General features: G+C 38.9%; 1 protein-coding gene across 1 annotated transcript in view; it reads left to right on the forward strand.

The window, feature by feature from the left end:
* The window catches only part of LOC120897635 (dopamine receptor 1-like), a 196,815-nt gene that overhangs the window by 4,048 nt on the left and 172,542 nt on the right, over positions 1 to 20,225 (forward strand). The gene's annotated exons all lie outside the window — the stretch shown is intronic.

The raw sequence follows: 20,225 nt of genomic DNA on the forward strand, positions 1-20,225 counted from the left end.
TCACTAGGGGAGGGCGGTTACGAAGAACACGGTTAGGGGCGCAGAAAGGGATAGAAGAAAGAAGGGAAGGAGAATCAATATTACCAAGGAGTAATGCGGCAATAAAGGTGGATTGGGCATGGAAACGGCGGTTTTCCAATAGTTCTAGGCCAAGCTGCCGACACCTGCCCTCGTAAGGAGGCATGGGGGAGGACAATCCACCCAGGATTTTACATATAGCAAACCTGGTGAACGATCGCTGCACCCGCTCGATACGTTCCACGTGAATTCGAGATGTAGGGGACCAAACTACTGAGCTGTACTCCAAAATCGATCTGACCAGAGAGCAGAACAGAGTCTTTAGGCACATTGGGTCGGAGAAATCGCAAGCAATTTTCTTTAGGAGACCCAATGTTTTCCGCGCCTGATTGACAACTGTGTCAATGTGGTGGCTGAAGGTGAGGCCTCTGTCATGCCAGACACCGAGGTCTTTAAATGACGTTACACTTATCAGGACATAATGTGAGGGAATTACTAGAACACCAAGAGGAAAAACGATCAAGAATATTTTGTAGGGAAATACAATCACTAGGAGGCGAAACTGGGAGAAAGTTTTTGAGGTCGTCTGCGCAGCAGAGGAAACACTCAGGAGGGAGGACGGTACGGACATCATTAATAAAAAATATAAACAGCAAAGGACTTAGAACACTACCTTGCGGAACGATCACATAGAAAAGAACGTAACCAAGATACAAAAAGATTATTGACGTCAAGTTGTGAAATTTTATTTAGGAGTAAGGAATGAGGAATACGATCAAATGCAGATTTGAAGTCAGTATAAATAGTATCAACTTGTTTAACTGACTCTAACTGGGATGATACGAAAGAGGTCAGGGACATAAGGTTAGTTGTTGTAGAACGGTTAGGAAAAAAGCCATGTTGCTGAGGGATAATAGTAGAACAGGTGAGTTTAAACACATAGGTATGGATAATATGCTCAAATACCTTGGTTATTGCGCATTGTATTGAGATGTCACGGGAATTGGAAATGACAGACGGGTTACCTTTTTTGTGTATGGGAACTAGCCATGCTCGCTTCCACAATAAAGGGAATGAAGACGTGGACAAAGATAGGTGAAACAATTTTACCAATAGAGGGACGAACAGAGAAGGTGACTTTTTCAAAACCGAGGCTGGTATTCAATCCGGTCCAGGGGAGAAGGATGGCTTAAGTTTTTTAAGAGCTTCAGAGACTGAATTGACAATAATCTTCTTAAAAATTATTGACACATTTTTGTGTCAATAGAAAAATTGACACATTTTTGTGTCAATAGAAAAATTGACACATTTTTGTATTGTATATCTCTGTTTGTATGTTAAGCAATACGGCCGAAGCCGTTCTTTCTGAATAAAAAAAAATCTCTGTTTGTACAATTTTCCATCATGCAACAACTACAGGGTTGATTAAAGCTAAATTTGCTACTCAGGCAGTTTTTAGTTAATGGTATGATTTTTCGTGCTTCTTTTACACTTCCTTTTCTAAATTCTTTTTTTTAGCCGATTTCATCGACATATAACAATAATGTTAATATTTTCTTACAAATGAAGCACCCGATCGATGGCTCTGAGTTAGAGAGAAGATGCCTCATGGTGCAACAGTACACTGAGATAAATTTCATCCTTATAGGATAAGAGGAAGTGATTATTTAAAATCGTTCTTCTTCTCTTTTGGCACAACAACTGTTGTCGGTCAAGGCCTGCCTGAACCACTTGGCTTGTCTTTCAGTGACTTATTGATTACCATTGCAGGATAGTCCTGCGTATGAGGGCACAGTCCATTTGGGCATGTTAAGTCGTAAGAGACCGGCCAAAATCATCCTCATCATTCGTGATGGCAATTGATGGAAATAGCAATGTTATGAGTCTGGAATGTTTTTGTGCAAAATTATTAGCACTTCATTTTGTTTACAACATTTTCAACGATATGTAACAAATATTGTCGCTAAAAATCCGATATGTGCCGGTCTCGTAGTACAGTCGTCAACTCGTACGACTTAACAACATGCCCGTCATAGGTTCAATCCCCAAATAGACCGTGCAGCCATACGTAGGACTGATTATCCTGCTATGGGGGGAATCAATTAGTCACTGAAAGCCAAGCCCACAAGTGGGTACAGGCAGGCCTTGACCGACAACGGTTGTTGAGCCAAAGAAGAAGAAGAAGAAAATCCGATATTTAAAAAAAAGCTGTTTAGAGCTAGGAAAACTATTAAACGTCTAAAATTTGAAGTTTTTCTTTTTTCATTCAAATCCCAACAGTTACAGTCAGTACAAAAAGTATTCGCCTAGCTGAATATTTTACACAAAAATGCGAATTATGGCCGCAATAAGCATGGGGCGTCAAAAGTAAAGTTAAGTTTTGATAAAAGCACCATCAATACAAATGAAAGTATTGCTAAAAATAACCATTAAAATAGTGCAACAGCTACTAAACACATAAAAAACTTAAAAAAAGTCGTTTCAAGGGTGTGCAAAAAAGCATTCTTCTATATGGCTTTTTACTCATTTACGCTGCCCAAACACTACGTAGTAGTGATGGGAATAGTTCCGAAAATTGAGGAACGGAACGAACCTGCCAATCTGGAGAAAAGAACGGAACGCGGAACGCAGGTTCAAGATAATCTGTCATGTTTACGCGTTTTTCAGTTGCTCACTTTATTTATTGATAACTTGAAAGTATTCATTTAATACTGTGTAACATCTTTTATTTGCAATTATCACACAGTTTCAATTCAAGCAAAGCTAAATAACAGTTTATTGAATGTGTAAAACTATTCTACTGCTTAAAGAAAAACGCTTAACTTAAGTATACCGCTGTACAGTGCATTTTATATTAAAAGGTCGAGATATTTTGTTGTTTATGTTTTTAACTAATATTGATCATTTTTCTCTTTTTATTTTTCTAATCAATGATTTAAATTGGAAATGTTTTGCAACGCACACTAAACTTATTCAATTAATATTTATCAATAGAAGCAGCTAGCAACGAATCATCGGTCTATAACAAATACATAGAGTGTTAAGTTGTTTCCGTAGGGTTGACATTATACTTTACGGAGCACTAACGGGGTTTCCATTTGTCCGTTAGTGCACTTTAATTGGTTTTAAGAATAGGGCTATTCCACGGGTCGATTAACGGTGTTCATTAAATTATTGCGGAAGGCTAAACGTGTTGTTTACCCTAAGTTTATAGTTACACAAAGAAGATTACATGTAAACATTCAAGTGAGTTTTTTTGAATGCGCAACGGAACAGCTTAGCACCAAACTAGTGATGCGCGTTGCGTTCCGAACCTGCCAGGTGCGATCCGTTCCAGCATGCAAGCATCCGGACCGCGATCCTTATTTTTAACCCAAGCAGGTTCAAACTGAACCTGTTGCTCCCACCGTTCTTTGCGATCCGACCTGAACCGACTGTTATCAACGATCTTATCGATCCGATCTGAACCGGCTGCTCTCAGCGTTCTCGGCGATCTGTGCTGGGCCGGTTGCTCTCAGTGCTCTCTGCGATCCAGCCTAGACGGCACGACATTCTACTCTCTTTGTATTGATGAGCCGGTTTGCCGGTTCAATTTAAACCTGTTTCTCTCAGCGTTCTTTTCGATCCAGTCTGGAACGCACGATCATCTGCTCTCTTTAATACGATGGGCCAATTTGGTACGTACAAAGAAAGCAGGTAAAATCTGAACCTGTTTCTCTCAGCGTTCTTTTCGTTCCGGTAAAGAACGGCGTTCTCTTCTCTTTTGCTTCTTTCTAGTATGGACACACACACATTCTGTCTATGTGAGTGATAACAGCGCAAGCCATACTCTCCCAGTCAAAGAGATAACGGTACAACACCTGAGCCGTGAAGCCAGAGAAAGATAGAGGTTTGTGATTGGTGGGAAGCTAATCGCCAAAATTTAAAGAGACAATCCTGCACTAGCGGTAAGCGCAATGAATGAAAAGTCTCTCTTCTGCCATATGGATGTTATCAGTATAGGTGCGTTATTTGGACTGCATTGTGGTAGTCAATGAATTGCTATGTGTCTGGTGCTAAGCTACTTCGTTGCGCATGCATCTCCAATGAACTCGTTTGAATTTTTACCTGAGATCTTTTTTTGTGCAACTAAATATGTAGAGTGCATGACACATTTAGCCTTCCGCAATAATTTCTTTAACGCCGTTTATCGCCCCGTGAAACAGCGCATTCTTATGGACAATTAAAGTGCACTACCGGACACTTTCACACCGGTAGTTCACCGTACATTATAATGTCAACCCTACAGAAACAACTTAACAGTCTATGTATTTTATATACACCAATGTTATTCGATGCTATCTGCTTCTATTAAGAAATATCAATTCAATCAGTGTAGTGTAATTTAGACCATACGAAATTTAAAAAGCCGATTAAACTTGTAAGTTTTTTGATTTTGCATCAAAATTTCATATGCGTTGCAACAAATTTCTGATTTACTTTTTAATGTAGAAATATAAAAGGGAATAATAAAACAAAAACAACAAAATGCCTTAACCTTTCAATGAAATAGGAACTGTGTAGCGGGCTACTTAAGTTAAGCGTAAGTTAAGTATATTTTAGTAGAAGAATAGTAAACACATTCAGTAAACTATTATTTAGCTTTGTTTTAATTGAAACTGTGTGATTACTGCACAAAAACTATAATACACAATATTCAATGAATACTTTCAAGTTAACCATATATAAAGTGAGCAACTGAAAAAAGCGTAACCATGGCAGGTCATCCTGCGTTCCCTTGAACCTTCTTGAACGTTCTGCGTTCCGTTCTTTTTCTACAGATTGACAGGTTCGTTCCGTTCCTCAATTTTCGGAACTATTCTCATCACTACACCAAACACATAGCAATTCATTGAATACCACAATCCAGTCAAAATAACTCACCAATACTAATAACATCCATATGGCAAATAAGAAGCAATACATTGATTGGATTTACCGCTAGCACTGGATTGTCTCTTTAAATTTTGACGATTAGCTTCTCACTTCATCGCAAATCTCTATCCTTTTCTGGCCTCAAAGCGCTGGTGTTGTACCGTTATCTCTGAGAGAATATGGCGTGCGCTGTTATCAGTCACATAGACAGAATGTGTGTGTGTATCCATACAGAACAGCAAACGAAAAGAGAAAGACGTTCTATACCGGATCGAAAAGAACGCTGAGAGAAACAGGTTCAGATTTTACCTGCTTCCTCTGTACGTACCAAATCGGCACATCAAATATATATATATATATAATAATAATTATAATTATAATAATTATAATAATTATAATAATAAAAATAATAATAATAATAATTATTATTATTATAATAATAATAATAATTATTATTATTATTACTATTATTATTATTATTATTATTATTATTTTTATTATTATTATTGTTATTATTATTGTGTTTATTATTATTATTATTTTTAAATATTTTTATTGATATAATTAATATTACTATTATTATTATCATTATTATGCTTGCGCCGAATGCTTAGCCGCTCCTAAAAAAAGACCGAAGCGAAACGCTAAACGGACTGATGAATCTGCTGACGCTGGCCCGTCGGATGAATAGTAATCTTGCACTGCATCCGGCGATGCACCTCGCTCAGCTCATCTCAGTCTCTCTATCTACTACCAAAATGTACGTAGTCTACGAACGAAAACTACAAATCTTCGCCTGTCGCTATCAGAATCTGAATATGATTTTATCATCCTCACTGAGACTTGGCTTACTCTGTCCATACCTTCTTCGCTCCTCACTGACGATCATTATCATATCTACAGGTGCGATCGGAATCTTTCCAACAGTGCCCTCTCACGCGGTGGGGGTGTTTTAATTGCATGTTCCTCTTCAATACCGACATGTGAAATCGCATCGCCTAATACCATACTGGAACAACTTTGGATCAAAACATTGCTGCCAGGTGTCTCTGTTTACATCAGCGTTGTTTACATTCCGCCTAGTCATGCGAATGATCCCGCAGTGATGAACGCTTTACATGATAGTGTACGTGAAATTTCAAGCCGCATTAAAGAGAGCGATTTATTATACGTCTTCGGAGATTTCAATAAACCTGACATCAGATGGGAGCCGACTAATACATCAGAAGCCACTGATTGCTCTCCATGTTATTCTGTCATGCATTATGCACCTTTATGCAATTCCGTGGCTAATACCGATTTCGTTGATGGGTTGCATAGTAGCGGTTTATTTCAGTTGAGAGGTATTGCAAATCAATCTGGGCGTCAATTGGATCTGGTCTTCGCAAACCTAGCCGCAACTAATATTTTGTGCGACTCAATCACACCTCTGTACTCTGTGAATGGTACTTCGGCTCTAGAGAACTCCCTCCCATACGTAACACAATGTAGTATTCCATTTCTCAGTGAGGACATTCATCATCCTTCATTGGATATGATGATTTACTATCCCGCACAATTATCCCACACCACCAACAGTCACACTCGCAGTACAGTTAATAGAAATTTCTTCAAAACGAACGTATGAATTCTCTTATTGTGTCGTTTGACCGCAATTTTGACTGCTCCAACTTTACCACTATCGACGAAGCCACCGATTTCTTTAGCGTTTTTATGCGCTCAGCGATTAACTCCTGCGTTCCTGTTGCTCGACGAAAGTCTGGCCCCGATTGGTCTAATGCATCTTTAAGACGGTTGAAAAAAAATAAAATCCAAAGCCTACGCGGATTACAGTAGAACGAGATCATCGCTGCATAGGAGAATTTTTTTCGATGCACTGAACAATTATCGTCGACATAATCGTGTGCTCTACCGCTCCTTCATTCGCCATACTGAAAGGCAGCTGTTTTCTAAGCCGACACGGTTCTGGAGCTTCTTGAACAAACGGCGCAATATAAGAAGTATCCCTCCGTCAATGAGCTACAATGGCCAAACTAGTATCGATACATCCGATATTTGCAACACTTTCGCCAACCGTTTCGCTGATGCATTCACCCTTCCTGTTCACAATCCTAACACACTAGCAGAGGCCACTTGCAATACTCCATCGGATGCTATCGATTTTATTATACCCACAATTGACGAAGCATTAATTGCGCGCACACTCAACGATATAAAACCATCTACATCATCTGGACCTGACAATATTCCCGCATACATTTTGAAGCACTGCCGTCAATCACTCGCACCCATTCTTGCCAAAATATTTAATGATTCCCTTATGCGTGGCACGTATCCTGAGTCCTGGAAACACGCGCGAATGATTCCTATCCATAAAAAAGGCAGTCGACTTCATGCTAGTAATTATCGTGGCATTGTTTCCCTATGCGCTTGTGCAAAGGTGTTTGAGCTCATTCTATACAATCCGCTACTCACAGCAGTTCAAAACTATATGAGCCCTAGTCAGCACGGATTTCTCCCAAGGAGATCTTCCACCACAAATCTTGCTGAATTTGTTAGTTACTGCTTCGACAACATGGATCGTGGTACTCAAGTTGATGCAGTATATATCGACTTCAGGGCTGCGTTCGAGTATCTCTCATGATATTCTACTCTCGAAGCTAAAAAAACTCGGTTTCCTCGACTGGCACATCACCTGGCTGCGTTCTTATTTAACTGGTCGTTCGTACTACATAAGCATAGGATCTCATCGCTCTCATTCCTTCACCAGCTCCTCCGGAGTGCCTCAAGGGAGTAACTTGGGACCGCTACTCTTCCTCATCTATATAAATGACCTATCTTTTGTTTTACCGCCAGGCCAACACCTAATGTACGCCGACGATGTAAAAATATTCGCTCCAGTTAGAAACGACAGTGACTGTGTACGCCTTCAAACGATTCTTGAGAATCTGGATAGCTGGTGCAGCAGAAACGCCCTCCAAGTGTGTGCTGATAAATGCCAGTGTATATCATTCAGCAGAGCCCGTCACCCCATCACGTTTACATACACTATGCTCAACACGGCTTTGGCTCGCACGACATGTATCCGATATCTGGGGGTGCTACTCGACCAGAAGATGTCATTTCGCCCTCACATTGACAGCGTTGTTGCGAAGGGAAATCAGCTACTCGGTCTAATTACGCGGACCTGTAGCGAGTTTACCGATCCCATGTGCGTCAAGCCGATCTTCTGTGCCATTGTAAGGTCGTGCCTGGAGTACTGCTGCCCGATCTGGTGTCCGCTTGGCGTTGGTGACATCAATCGCCTCGAGGCCATTCAACGGAGACTCACCAGGTACGCGGTTCGACTCCTTCCATGGCAATCCCACCACGCTCGGCCCACCTACCATCAGCGGTGTATGCTTCTCGGACTTGAACCACTCTGCTCTCGACGTAAAAACGCCCAATGCCTTTTCATATTCCGGCTCCTTAACGGAGAGATCGATTCCCCGGCATTACTAGCCAGCATCAATTTGTTCGCTCCCTGTCGGATTCTTAGATCCAATTTCCATCTCCGTGTACCGCGTACCCGCAACAACCATAGCCAGGGACAACCTATTATACATATGTCCCTCGAGTTCAATGAAGTGTTAGATTTGTTCGATTTTAGTATGTCTACTTCAACGTTCAAGGAGAAATTGCGTCTACGTCACATTTAATGTTTGCTTGTAACTAGAGGTTTATTTATATGCTCCTTAATTTAATTATAAGGTTGCCGATTAGACACGATGGTCCGTCGGTTATAGATACGAAATAAATAAAATAAATTATTATTATTATGATTATTATTATTATTATTATTATTATCATTATTATTATTATAACTGTTATTATTATTATTATTATTATTATTATTATTATTATTATTATTATTATTGTTATTATTATTATTATTATTATTAATATTATTATTATTTTTATTATTATTATTATTATTATTATTATTATTATTATTATTATTATTATTATTTATTATTATTATTATTATTATTATTATTATTATTATTATTATTATTATTATTATTATTATTATTATTATTATTATTATTATTATTATTATTATTATTATTGTTTTTATTATTATTATTTTTATTATTATTATTATTATTATTATTATTATTATTTTTATTATTATTATTATTATTATTCTTATTATTATTATTATCATTATAATTATTATTTTTATTGTTATTTTTATTATTTTCATAACTTTTATTATTATTGTATTTATAATTTTTATTACTATTATTATTATTCTTATTATTATTATTATTAATAAAAATATTTTTATTTTTATGATAATAATAATAACATATAATATTATATAATATTGGGCTCATCACGATTCTAGTTAGTTTTTTGTATGGAGTTTGACAGTTGGAGGCTGAAATCATGTAAACATTCCATACAAAACCACACAAAAAACTAGCCTACGATTTTTATTTTTAGAAACCGAAAATTGTATGTGAATACACCTCAAAAAACATCAACACCTTGGTCGCGGTCATACGTCAACATTTAAGTATCGTAGTCGTAAACGTCAGAATAAAACGGCATTCGTGCTCGTGGGACTGTCCAAGCTTGACTTGCTGACAATAATGTCAATACAATGAAGTGGCCTGCCCTTAGCCCGGATCTCTATCCCATTGAGAACCTCTGGGCAATTTTTAAGAAGAGGCTGGGTAAAAATATACCAGAAGATCTGGATCAACTTTTCAACCATATGCAAGAGGTGTGGAGCAAAATTCCACCAGAAACGATCCGGAATCTGGTGATGTCGATGCGTCAACGCATGATCGATGTCATCATGGGCGACGGCAATAAGATCAAGAATTGAGCTTATTGTATTTTTGAATAGGGATCACTACTCGCGAGGGCGGTGGTCCTGCTAATTACAACAAAAACCTAACCCAAAAAAACAAAAAAAAACTACTAACAAATCTATTTGAAACGACATACTTGTGACACAAACAAACACACAAAAACACACTCAAACATACATACACACACATAAATACATATAAACACACATACACACATCCACACACACACACACACACACACACACACACACACACACACACACACACACACACACACACACACACACACACACACACACACACACACACACACACACACACACACACACACACACACACACACACACACACACACACACACACACACACACACACACACACACACACACACACACACACACACACACACACACACACACACACACACACACAAACACAAACAAATACAAACCACACATAAATCTGTCCCAACGGGTGCATGGTGCGTTGAAAAAACCAACGCCCTATCTTTTTGTCCGATACTAAAGGAACTCTGTTCTTTGAAATAACTTGGAAGTTTTTTTTTTTTTATTTTACAAGTTTCTCTTTTATGCGACCGTTCTCGTCAATGGTTGATTTGCGACTAACTAAATGAATCGATCGTTCCTACATATATTAAAGTCTACTTCGATTACACGGCTACTTCGTTTACACCCCCTCTCGATCGTTCACTCCAAGTTTCTTCCTGAGGACTTCGAATCGACCAGCTTCTAAAGCTTTTGTAAAAATATCTGCTAGTTGATTCAAAGTTGAAATAGGTTCAACGATTATGTTTTCTTTTGCAATATGGTCCCGCACAAAATGGTATTTGATATCTATGTGCTTGACCCGTTTACATTCTAAATTTTTCGACATACCGATACATCCTCTGTTATCTTGAAATATTGGGACAGGTTTTGTAAATCTTAGTCCAAGATCCTCCAAAAGTCCCTTCAACCATATAGCTTCAGCCGTAGCAGCACTTAAAGCGACGTATTCACCTTCACTGGATGATATGGCTACAGTTGTTTGTTTTTTGCTTGACCATGAAACTGTATTTCCATAAACCTTGAATATGTAGCCACTAACTGATTTTCGATCAACACTATCGGCTGCCCAGTCTGCATCTGCAAATCCAACGAGTTGTTCGATTTGTTCGTTCCTTTTCAAAGTCAGTACCAAATTCTTTGTTCCTTGGAGATACCGTACAACAGATATCCGGACGGGTGGATATCATAACGTACATGAGACTTCCCAAAAGCTCACGGTAAGGTTCTGTTATACCGGCATCTTCTGTTCCAAGTTTCAGACCTTTCTCCATAGGTGTTCTTAAAGAATTACAATCTGCCATTCCAAATTTTTCACGAAGTCGATCGATATTGGCATCTTGTGACAACTGCATAATTCCTGCATTTTTCAAAAAATATTTTAAAGTTCCACAATCCTTCATCTCGAATATTTCCAATAGTTTCAATTTCAGCTCCATGATGGTATTTTTGTTTGTGCCTGCTATTATCAAATCATCGACATATAGTACAATATATATGAAATCGTTACCTTCTTTGTTGAGCCAAGTGTAAAGGCAGTAGTCATGCTTGGAACGAACAAATTCTAGCTGTAACAGTGCGTCATTGAATTTTTCATTCCAGCAACGGGGAGATTGCTTTAGCCCATACAACGATTTTTTCAAACGGCACACCATATCCGGAGCAGCTTCTACACCATGTGGAACTTCCATATAAATTTTTTCTTGAAGCTCGCCGTGAAGGAATGCTGTTTTGACATCCATTTGATGAAAATAGCATCCTTTTTGGATACCAACGGCCAGTACTGTTCGAATTCTTGTTAGTTTTGCCACCGGCACGTATGTTTCGTGATAATCCATTCCAGGCTTCTGCAGAAAACCCTTCACTACTAGTCGGGCTTTATACTTCACTGGATTACCATTCTCATCCTCCTTTACACGAAATACCCACTTGGATTTCAATGGTCTATACGATGTCGGTCGCTTCACTAATGCCCAAACATCGTTTGTTTTCATCGACAACAATTCATCCTCAATAGCTTCCATCCATAATGTTCAATCTTCCCGATCCACGATTTCGCTGTACGCACATGGTGGTTCAATTGACAACTGTCTATTTCTACCAGCTGTTGCACTAAAGCCAATGAAATAATCACGAAATTTTCTCGAGAGCCTTCGTCCTCGTTCACTATGTCGTGTTGCTATTGATTGTTCGCTTTCGCCAGTTTCGCGAGATTCGTCATCGCATATTGCATCGCGATATTCCTCGTTATTTTCATAAAAATCATCATGCGGTGTGGTTTCGTTTTCATCATTACGTGCGACATCTTGAAGTGCTTGCGTGATATTGGCGGCATCATCGTATTCGTCCATGTTGGTGTTGATTTCTTCTACGTTAACAGCATCATAATTATTATCCTCCGTTTCCCCCTTTCCGTTTCAAAACGGATAGAAATAATTTGTTTATCGTGATTTTCAACATCCTTCATTTCACAAAACGGGAAGCACTTCTCATCGAACTTAACGTCTCGCGCGATGATAATCTTCTCAGATCTTCGATCCCAAATACGATAACCGTTCGGAGCATAGCCGACCATTATTCCCTCAACACACTTATTGTCCAGTTTCTTTCTTTTCTGGTCCGGGATCCAAGTAAAAACCTTACATCCAAAAATTCGTAGCTTTCTAAAATCTGGTTTTACCTTCAGCCAACATTCAGCAGGTGTCATATAGCCCTCTAACGCGCTTGTTGGGTTGCGGTTTATCAAATATGTAGCCGTCAACACCGCTTCTGACCACATTCGCTTTGGCATGTTGGAATCAATAAGCATGGTTCTGACCTTCTCAACCAACGTTCTGTTAAATCGTTCTGCAACACCATTCTGTTGTGGAGAGTAGGCTACCGTACACTGCAATTGAATTCCTTTTTGCTAGTAATATGTTAGCTGCTCACTGGAACAATATTCTCGGCCCTGATCTACGGTTATTTTGCTTATTTTTCTCTCGAAGTGAGCTGTTGCCATTGCTTCATACTCTTTGAATCGCTCAAATACCTCAGACTTTCTTTTGATTGGATATACTACCGCAAAGTGCGTGAAATCATCTATGAAGCTAACAAAATATTTGGATCCGTTCCATGCAACAGGATCAATAGGACCACACACATCTGAATGTATCCTCTCTAGTGGGCGCGTGGCTCGTACTCGGTTGCCATCAAACGGTTCTCTACAAAGTTTCCCGAGAACGCACGTGTCGCAAAAACCAACCTGCTTAGGCTTTGGATCTAAACCAACTGCCATATTATGCCGCACTAAAGTGTCCATAGAGTGTTGACTTGCATGTCCAAGACGACGGTGCCATAGTGTACTCACCTCAGATGTACTCATACTTGCAGATCAGTCGTCTCCAGCTCTAGTTGCAACTCGTAAAGGTTTCGCCGCATATGAGCCACAGCAATCACATCCTTTTGTGTTTCATTATAGCCTTCTCACAGCCATTTTCGCGAGTGAAGAGAACATCAATTCCAGCTTCCGACATTTTCTTGACAGAAAGTAGGTTGCTTCTCAACTCCGGTAGGTAAATTACGTTCTTGATTTCCACCGTAACGCCTTCTTTGGTTTTTCCTGTAACGCTACCTTCGTATTCGCCTACCAAAGTTACACCGTCTTTGGCAACGTCCACGACGAACGGTTCGTTAAGTTTCCTTATATTCTTCAAATATTTTCTGTTGTTGATCAAGTGGTCACTGCATCCAGAATCAACGATGAAAGAGTCTACTGCGAGCTCTTTTTCTCCGATTTGAAGCTGCGATTTCACCATACAGGGTTTCACACTTTATCTCAAGACCGCGGGACTCCTTCCCGAATCTGTCTTACCGTAGCAATAGACGATGCGCAATCTCAGATTGCGCATATATTTATCTGCCAAACGGATCGGTTTGATATATTTATCTGTCAAAAAATATTTATATATCTCGGACCAAGGTGGATTTAAAAATATTAGGTGGTGGACTATAGTGCATTTTGACAATTCGTCACTTGACGTAAGGTCTCCAGGATTCAAACTTTGTTTACATTTATTAAATTTGTTCATATAATTTATCTACCCCATTTTTTCGATTAAATATTCTTTAAAAATATATTTTGGACTTTGCGAGTTCTTATTCAATATTAAAACATAGCTTATTGTGTGTTACTTTGTGTTATTTCGTGAATTTATTCTATAATTCATTGGATTTTCGACATTTTTGATAATAAAAACTAAGAAATAATTTTTTTTTCAATTTTCATATTAATTCCTCATTATCTACGAGCCGCATGGACAATTTACGTGAGATTAGAACTCTTGCTCAAATGGTTTTAAATTTTGTGCATAAACAAATCATCAGATCTTTTGTTAATATATCTCATTTTTTCGATAAAATCAAAAAAACATACAAAAATGCTCGCAATAACAAAGAAATCTGTTCTATTTGCTAAACTTTGTGTGCGGAAATCAACGGTTAACGGTTTTAAAATGACGTAAAGTCCCTCAACTATGGCGACCCCCCAAGGCCATAATCCACCACCTGATATTTTTAATCCACCTTGATCTCGGACATATAATCTTGAAAATTTATGCGCAATCTTGGCGCAATCTGAAATTGTATGGAAATCACGTTTATAGCTCAGGGTTGGCTACGCGAAATGACTTATGTTTTGATAAAACCAAGGTGGATTAAAAATATCAGGTGGTGGATTAGGGCCTTTGGGGGGTCGCCATAGTTGAGGGACTTTACGTCATTTTAGAACCGTTGACCATTGGTTTCCGCACACAAAGCTTAGCAAATATAACAGATTTCTTTGTTATTATGTGCATTTTAGTGTGTCTATTGATTTTATCGAAAAACGTAATATATTAACAAAAGATTTGATGATTTGTTTATGCACGAAATTTAAAATCATGCTAGCATGAGTTCTAATCTCAAGTAAATTGTCCATGCGGCTCGTAGATAATGAGGAATTAATGTAAAAATTGAAAAAAAATAATGATTTCTTAATTTTTTACCATCAAAAATGTCGAAAACACAAAGAATTCTAGAATAAATTCACAGAATAACACAAAATAACATACTTTAGTGTATGTTTCAATGTTAAATAAGCACTCACAAAGTCTAAAATATATTTTTAAAGAATATTTATTCGAAAAAATGGGGTAGATAAATTATATGAACAAATTTAATTAATGTAAACAAAGTTTGAATCCTGGGGACCTTACGTCAAGTGACGAATTGTCAAAATGCACTAGAGTACACCACCTGATATTTTTAAATCCACCTTGGATAAAACGAATATATGCGCAATCTGAGATTGCGCATCGTGTATTAATACGGTTAGTCAAAACCAAGACTGCGGTATGATGCTTGAAAACGTTGATGATACCTGAATTCATCGGATGCAATGATGAATCTGCGGCACATTTCTCGAAACACACTGCTTCGCGGCGAGGACATGCGGTCGAATATTTTTTTACACGAATAACCTTTGTGTACATCAGTCTATTAGAAACACTCAATTATCGTTTTCGTTTTTTTTTACCAAAAAAAAGAAAATTTAATAAAATGAGTGAATGCATTTTTGTTTCATTAAAATATTTACACGTGTTAAGAAAGTAGTTTGAACTGTTTAAATAATCTTTTCTGGTAAAAACACGAAAAATTAATTCACTGTTTTCAGTACACTGATGTACACAAAGGTTATCCGTGTAAAAAAATATTCGACCGCATGTCCTCGGCGCGGACCAGTGTGTTTCGAGAAAAGTGCTGCAGATTCAGCATTGCATCCGATGAATTCAGGTATCATCAACGTTTTCAAGCATCATACCGCAGTCTTGGCTTTGGCTAAGACAGATTCGGGAAGGGGTCCCGTGGTCTTGAGATAAAGTGTGAAACCCTGTAAAACTCACAGTTTTCTTTGCCACGACAGAGTTGGCGTTTCTGTCTTGCATTTTGGATCGACAATCCTTTTGCATGTGGCCTACTTTTCCGCAAAGATGGCATTTCCCTTTGAACTTTTTCTTGTGAAAACTTCCACCGACAAAAGCTGTTGATTTTTCTTCGCCACAGTAGTCTGCTCGATCTGTGCTCTTCGATTCTTCACTTAACAACCGATGTTTCACAATTTCTAGGGAGAGATCTTTATCGTCCATGTTTTCTAGAGCTGTCACTAATGGATCGTAACTGCTCGGCAACGTTATGAAGAATTGAGAGACCAAATCGCTTGTTTCCATTTTGCACCTGCAGTTTTCAACTGACGCACCAGGTCGTCGAATTCGGCAAGATGGTTTCGCATTAACGATCCTTCCTTCATACGTAACGTGGCCAACCGTTTGCGCAAGATCGTCTGGCTTACCCCCGACTTCTTCGCAAAAGTGTCTTCAATGGCATTCCACATTTCCTTGGCTGTTCCCTTTTCTTCGACTATGGCTAGACAATCGTCTCCAACAAATCCAACCAGCAAGGATTTTGCCTTCCGGTCCATTCGCAAAAACTTGTTCCGCGGTTCTCCGACCGCCTCAGGCACGTCTTCTTCGAGCGCCTCCCAAACTGCCGAAGCTTCCAAGAACAAACGAACTCAAAAACGCCATTTTCCGTAGTTCGTTCCATTCAGCTGGGGAATGCCAGCATCTTCCTTTACTGAGGAGCCCATAACCTAAAGGAACTCTGTTCTTTGAAATAACTTGGAAGTTTTTTTTTATTTAACAAGTTTCTCTTTTATGCGACCGTTCTCGTCAATGGTTGATTTGCGACTAACTAAATGAATCGATCGTTCCTACATATATTAAAGTCTACTTCGATTACACGGCTACTTCGTTTACAGATACTGTACCTGTATATAGTATATGGTACATTGGTCCAATAAACTCCGTGGTAAACCAAAAACTCAGTGGTATCCAAACGGATGATTGTCATAACAGATCTTAATTACCTATGGTTATTACGACCGATAAGAAGAATCGAAGCTTAGGGATAAAATCATTAGAATCATTGATCTTATTGTTTTTGTACTCTTCGGATTGCATATTCTTTATTTTTTGATTAAAACGAGATATCAGTTTTGTAAATCAGCTAGCAGTTGTTATAAAAAATGAGCAAAACATACCCTGGTAGGTGGTTATGGAAATTAAGGTTAAAAGGAAGAGGAAAACAGGGCAAATTGGGCATGTAAAGCAGTTTACTGAAAATTCCTTTGAATATGCCACAAAACAAATTATTTTTAACATGCCGCTATGATTTATCTATGAATTAAAGTTGCCACATAGCCTGAAAATTAGTGGTGGGAGCTCGGAATCGAACCTACCTGATTCCGATTCCGTGTTCGGTATCAATTCCGGAGCCGATTCCGATGCTGGAATCGATTCCGATTCCGGAGCCGATTCCGGAGCCGATTCCGGAGCCGAAGTTGGCTCCGGAGCCGATTCCGGTGTTGACTCCGGAGCGAAATCAGTCCGGGAATCTCCATGAGAATGGATCTTTTACAAGTAAATTTGGATTTTTGCGGTTATCAATAAGTAGTATGATTGGACCCAAACGCCTTTTTTTATGGCGATGCCGAAACTGACTCCGTTTGGTAGCCGATTCTAATTTATGAGCCATTTCCGATTCGAGAGCCGACTTCGATTTCGAAACCGATTCCGGAGTCGATTCCGGAGTCGATTCCAGAACCGACTCCGATTCCGGAACCAATTCCGGGGTCGATTCCGAAACCGATTCCTATTCCGGAGCCGATTCCGAAGTTGATTCCGGAACCGATTCCTATTCCGGAGCCGATTCCGGAACCGATTCCGGAACCGATTCCGGAATCATCTCTGGAGCCGATACCGGAGTCGATTCCGATTCTGGAGCCGATTCCGGAATCGATTCCGAAACTGATTCCGGACCTACTATCCGGAATCGATTCCAGAAAACTGCGGAGCTAGCCGGAATCGATTCCGACAAAAACTTCATTTTCCCATCACTACTGAAAATAACTTAAACACATGAAAAAACATGTTGATGTTTCACGAGCTACTATTTTAACACGCGGGGCAAAATGGGCATAGTCCTTGTGCAAAATGGGCATATATAAACAAAACTTGAAACGTCAAAACACTTGGGCCACAACAACTGCGCTCAGGTAATGGTCTACGCTTTTGCGCACGTTTCGTAAAATGTATTCTCGTCCTATCTTTTGTTTTACTGGTCATGAAAGCCTTTTAAATTCCTTCAAACATTTGTTATCAAAATTAAAACAGATTTTACACATTTCAATCGAATCTTTCGAAGCTGTGCCTGTTACCATTATTGTAGGGACAAATACAACACCATAGCCTCACCAAGCGCCATATGTCAAAAGCATCTGCCCATTTTACACAAGCGTAACTGCCCTTTTGCCTAAAGGGTAACTGCCCATTTTCCCCACGTGAAGCATTTTTGTAGTTATTTTTATAATAGTAAAAATACGCATTCAATTGCCTTGCTTTCTCGAGAAAAATGTAAAGAAATATCATATCTTTCAAAATATACCATGTAAAACTTCCACCAATCCTTGTAACACTGGTTTAAGCTCATTTTCGAAGTGGCAAAAATTACACCAATATGCTACTTAATCTTATTTTGCATTTCTCTTGGTTATTTGTTATGTAAGGGTTATGAAACTTACATGGTGTTCTTAGAACACTCCAATGAATACATTTTAAGCATTTGAATGTATCTTTGTAGTGAAATACCGCTTTTTACCCATTTTGCCCCACATGCCCATTTTGCCCCGCTTTCATCTACAACATTATAATATTCAGCCAGAATCAGATCAAATAACTGTTTTAGTGGCAAAAACATACAACCACAAGCCTACATCTACAACTTGACGGAAAATCTTAAAATTCAATATAGGGAAAAGCATGGCAAAATGGACCAGTTAATGATTTGGGACTGCATCTTATTGCTTAACTCTATTCCAGGCAACCGGCTACCCGGGTAGCAAAATCGATCTTTATTGCTCATTTCTCTGATTCCAGGAATCCGATTTACTTGAAATTTAGTATATTTGTGTAATCCACAGCCATCTATCACTGAAATTTTTCGTAGAATTTTTTTAGCATAATTAACCTGATTTTTAGGATTAAACTTTCCAATACCCCTATTCCAGGCAACCGCGCTACACGGGTAGCCAGCAACTTTGGAAGCTTACAGGGTTTTCCAAGCCACTTCAATGTTGGTACTGAAGATTTCGTCCACGTTAAACAAATGCTGAAGGCTGCACGGGCGATTTTACACATGTTTCCATCTACGTTCGAATCTCGTGCCATTTGCATCGAATCGCAAACCGCCTGCTTCCATGGTCGAATCGCGTTCCACTATGGTCGGATCATATGCCACTACGATCGAATCGTGTGCCGCAACCATTGGATTTCTGAAAGCAAGAGCATAGTAAACGGTTTGTTTACGTTTGGAAGCTGTTTCTTTCTTCGCCGACGGCATTTAGTTTGTAAAATACTAATAAAAGGGAATTCTCTGATTATAGGTAAATCACGAATATTGGTTCAAACCATGGATTTTACCATCAACAACGAACACCGAATATAAGTTGAAAACAAGGATTTTACCATCAACAAAGGACCATTTACACCTGTTTCCATCTACGTTCGAATCTCGTGCCATTTGCATCGAATCGAAAACCGCCTGCTTCGAATCGCATGCCACTACGATCGAATGCGTGCAACCATGGTTGAATCGCGTTCCACTACGGTCGAATCCTGTGCCACTACGATCGAATCGTATGCCGCTACCATTGGATTTCTGAAAGGTAGGGCATAGCAAACTGTTTGTTTGCGTTTGAAAGCTGCTTCTTTCGTCGCCAATGGCAATTCGTTTGTAAAATTCTAATAAAAGGTAATTATTCACTGATTACACGTAAAATCCTTGTTATCAACGAATATCGTGGTCCCTTGTTGATGGTAAAATCCTTGTTTTCAACTAATATTCGGTGTTCGTTTTTGATGGTAAAATCCATGGTTTCAACCAATATTTGTGGGGTTTGCCTATAATCAGAGAATAATTCCCTTTATTAGTATTTTACAAACGAAATGCCGTCGGCGAAGAAAGAAACAGCTTTCAAACGTAAACAAACAGTTTACTATGCTCTTGCTTTCAGAAATCCAATGGTAGCGGCACACGATTCGATCGTAGTGGCATATGATTCGACCATAGTGGAACGCGATTCAACCGTACTGGCACGCGATTCAACTGGGGATGCACGCATTCGATCGTAGTGGCAAGCGATTCGAAGCAGGCGGTTTGTGATTCGAACGTAGCTGGAAACAGGTGTATTTGGATTTGTGGATTTGTTTGTTACGCAGTAGTCTAGACCATT

Source organism: Anopheles arabiensis, chromosome 2 (assembly GCF_016920715.1).
Source record: "Anopheles arabiensis isolate DONGOLA chromosome 2, AaraD3, whole genome shotgun sequence".
Classification (NCBI taxonomy): domain Eukaryota; kingdom Metazoa; phylum Arthropoda; class Insecta; order Diptera; family Culicidae; genus Anopheles; species Anopheles arabiensis.